The 3,819-nt window shown below is 44.0% G+C and overlaps 1 protein-coding gene across 1 annotated transcript in view; it reads right to left on the bottom strand.

Annotated features, from left to right (window-relative positions):
• Positions 1-50, bottom strand: part of Foxg1 (forkhead box G1) — a 24,760-nt gene extending 24,710 nt beyond the window's left edge. Inside the window, exon 1 of the mRNA XM_087197058.1 lies at positions 1-50. This exon is cut by the window's left edge and continues 22 nt beyond it. The gene's annotated coding sequence lies outside the window, so the exon portion shown is untranslated.
• Positions 51-3,819: the final 3,769 nt, after the last annotated feature.

Genomic DNA, 3,819 nt, shown 5'->3' with positions numbered 1-3,819 from the left:
GGCGAGCTCGGGCTGCAGCGCCGCGGGGAAGCCGGGCCCTGGGCTCCGGGGGCTGCGGCTGCGGGCAGGGGCGGCTCAGTGGTGGGCGCCTCTGATGGCCTTCCGAAATGAGAGGAGCCCAGAGAGAACACGGTATCAAACAATCTTGAAATAAACCAGGTAACACATGCTCTCTACGTGTGTCTCTTCCTTTCCTTTCTCTCTGGTTCCAAGACCTTCGCTCGCTCGTGGGGTGGCTCGGAGTGGTTTTCTCCTCGCGGTTGCAGATTCTCCTCAGCTTCTAATCAGAATTGGAAGCGAGTCGTCGCAAACGATCACCTTGGAAATATTTTCATTTTGCTTGTTGACATTGGAGGGAAAATAAGAGTGGGCGTCTATTTCTTTCCTTTTTTAAAAAAACCTGCCTATATGCATTCCCTCTTCATTCCTTCCATTTCTCAAACGCTTTATTATGCAAGGACCTCAATCCTAAAATATCAGTAAGCCAAAGTCAGCCCTTGCCCACCCTGCGTTCAGTGGTGCGCGAAGGCACGGAGGAGCCTTGGTAACATGGATCATGGATCGTGCAATCCCAGCTTCCTGGGTATTGGGACTGGGAAGGTTCAGTAGAAGGTTGAAGTGAGTGGGAAGATTGTGATTCGGGGGCTTTAAAAGGATCCCGTGGCCAGGGGCAGGGCTAAGGCCCAGCATTTCCCAGGGATTGGAATTTAGTGCGGAGCACACTGATCAAAGGCTGTTTCATCCCACATGGGCAGGAAACATACTACATTTTACGGAGGATGTAGCTCAAGAGAAGTAGGAGGTGGAGAAGCATACATGAAAAGCACCTTTTCTCTCCTCTGTAAGGTAAATAATCATAAAATGTAAGCATTTCTTCGCTTTGATAAACTCAGTTAAATGAGTTGACAGATTTGGTATCAAAGAAAATAGAGGAAGGAAAAGTGGTTTCTATGAGTGATGTTAAACAGTAAGGTAAAAAATACAATAGATGAATACTCAGAATAATAGGAGATTATTTCACTCTCTCCACCCCCAACCGAGAGAGAGAGAGAGAGAGAGAGAGAGAGAGAGAGAGAGAGAGAGAGAGAGAACTTTGTAGAGAATAACAAACCAATGCAGTAAATATGCATCTATTAGGAGTGCCTTAAGGGATCTCTGAATATTGGACTGACCTCAAATATACTTGCGCTGTGTGTATACATTTCCTAGGTATAGCTATCTCTTTACTTTAAGGCAAACTAGATTTGCATGTGGAGAATTCTAGCGTTCCACAAATCATCGTTGCCGGGCGATGTGACCCCACACGCTGGTTTCTGAGCTGAGGCTATCTCACAGTGCAGGGCCGGGAAACGTGGGCTTTGCAGATGCTGGAGTGATCCGAGGGCCTTACTCTTCCTGTCCACTTCTCCTTTAACTCTTCTCCCCTCCTCAGGCCTGCTGTTCCTACTTTTCCTCAACTCTCTTTCCTCCCGCCTCCCCTCCTCTTCCCCCCTTCCCCTTTCACTCCCCCCCACCTCTTCCCCCTCCCTCCATTCATCGCCCCCTCTCCATTCCTCCACCTACTCCTCCTCGTTTCTCCCCCCATGGCCCCCCTCCTGCCACCACTTATAATGGCACACAGGGCTCCCTCTGAGGTGGAGGGCCCGGTACGTTTTCGTAGTCGGTCTAGCGTGAAATGATTCGGTGTAACCGGATTCTTGGGAAAGGACAGGTTACGTAAACATTTACTGATGTGGAGTAACTATACTATTTGTACTCTGATATGCAGGAAGGAAAGTGTTGATTAACACAGAAGAAAAAAAAGCGAAATTAGCTGATTGCATGCTCATAAGTGCAAGCTGTCATTGAACTGCTTTTAAAATAGACACAGCTGGGTGTTTGTGTTGAAAAATTTCTTGTGTTTTTGCTAATACTGAAATAAGCATGATTTTGTATACCAAACATTTTCAGATCATTAAAATTTGTAATCTGTGCTGGTTTTAAACACAAAGAAAAGAAACAGAATCATTTCGATGTAAAATTTGCTGATATTATATTAACTCAATCAGGTCTGTACAAATTGTGCATTGTGCCTCCTAAAATCTGTTTGATCAATTTAATACACAAAGTGCCAAACGTGGGTATTGTTTGTTAACATTGGACATTTTATTCAAATCTGAGCTCAGCAGCAAACTGGAGGAGCATTTCTTGAATACAACACCAGCTTTGGCTGATGAATTTTTAATGTTTTAAGGTGTTTCTTAGGTCAAAGCTGAGTGTGCATTGTTTAGTAATCTTGTATAAGATTTTAGCAGGTGAAAATAAGTTTCTCTTCTGTTTGCTTTCAAATAGCAAAAACTAGGGTTTGCTAATGAGAGCTGCAGTAGTATGATTTTATACGCCAGGCGCTCATACTGACTGGGAAAATGTTTTGCATGCAAACTAAGAATGCCTTATATTACTTTAAGGATTGCATGAATGCAAGTCCCTCAAAGTAGAACGTTTTTGTAGGACTTGATAAAATTAATATGTTAATATAAAAATCTGTTCCTCTAATGCAGAGGTTATTTGCAATTTTTGAGGATGTGAGTTTTAATTTATTTTAATAGTTTTAATTTCACTATCAGGGTAGGGAGATATATATATATATATATATATATATATATATCAGGCTTGTTCAAGAAAACATGCACTATTTACTCAGCGGTCCATGGTTGTATCAGCAATGGCTTCTTTTTAGAACAACTAGCTGAAATGAAGGGGGAGGGGGTTCCTGGACAGAGTATTCTGCAAGTTGAAAGTCTCTGGCTGGAGCTTTGTATATCCTACTGGGCAATTTGGGTGCAAATTGGATTTGAAGGCCTGCTTTCCTCCACCTCAGGCCTCTTCCCTCAGCATATAAAGCCTTAGTTGCAAGCCCCACAGTCTCTGTGATTACCTTTAGAAGAAGGAAGACAACCAGCAGTCTCAGACCGGAAACAAATTATCCATTATTCACATTTTTTCTTTTAATCAATTTAACCTTGATCTCTCACACATATTAGTTTACAAATATATATGCTAATGAATAAAATCAGAAGTCAGAGCAAACGTAATTTTCTGGCATCTATAGGGGTAAACCTTCTCTGTCTCCAGGCTTTCAATAGCACCCCAAAAATGATAGGCCTTGTAAGGAGTGAGCAGTTCCAACAGGGAAAAAGTATGTTTAGAAAACAGGTTATTCCTTCTGGATTAGTAACAAAGACTCCACAGCATAACCTCATCTGGGAGGGAGCAGCATATTCATTTCCCAATTTGGGGGTCCTCCTTAGGCCTGCTTTCCGCTTTGGTCTGTGGCTGCCCTCTTCTCTCCCTGTTACCCAAGGATAAGGAGGGTGGGCCACATTTGTCTAACATCCAACCTGCTCTGGGTCCCTGGATGGCAGGGCCAAACTCCAGCTAAAGCCCTCTGCCTTGCTTTGCACAGGGAGATGCTGACCCTGTGATGTTTGGGAGCCAGCAGATTCCTTGCAGAGTCTTCTAAGTATTTCCAGAGATTCTATAACAAGTGAGGTCTGCCCTCGCTAGAGCCAAATGTCTGTAATCTCTTCCTAACAGCAGGTAATGGTGCTAACATTTAGTGATTAGAAGTTACTCTTTAGCGTGTTGTATCCATGTTCTGTGGGTTTTGGTTACAGGTTATACGATTAGGTTTGCGAGAACAGTAGTGAACTAAACTTCCCAGTGAGAGGTCTTCACACCAGGGAAGTGTTACTTTTCTGCAGCAGCCCTGCCTCGTCACTCATTAGGGCGCTGCAGGTTGTCAGCCACTGCTCTCAGCGCGCGCACAGGCGCGCACCC

The sequence above is a fragment of the Heterocephalus glaber genome, unplaced genomic scaffold (genome assembly GCF_053883595.1).
Source record: "Heterocephalus glaber isolate CG9 unplaced genomic scaffold, H.glaber_assembly_v1.0 deba00001662, whole genome shotgun sequence".
NCBI classification, from domain to species: Eukaryota; Metazoa; Chordata; class Mammalia; order Rodentia; family Bathyergidae; genus Heterocephalus; species Heterocephalus glaber.
Note: the sequence above shows the minus strand (reverse complement) of the source record. Positions and strands in the feature narration are given on the sequence as shown.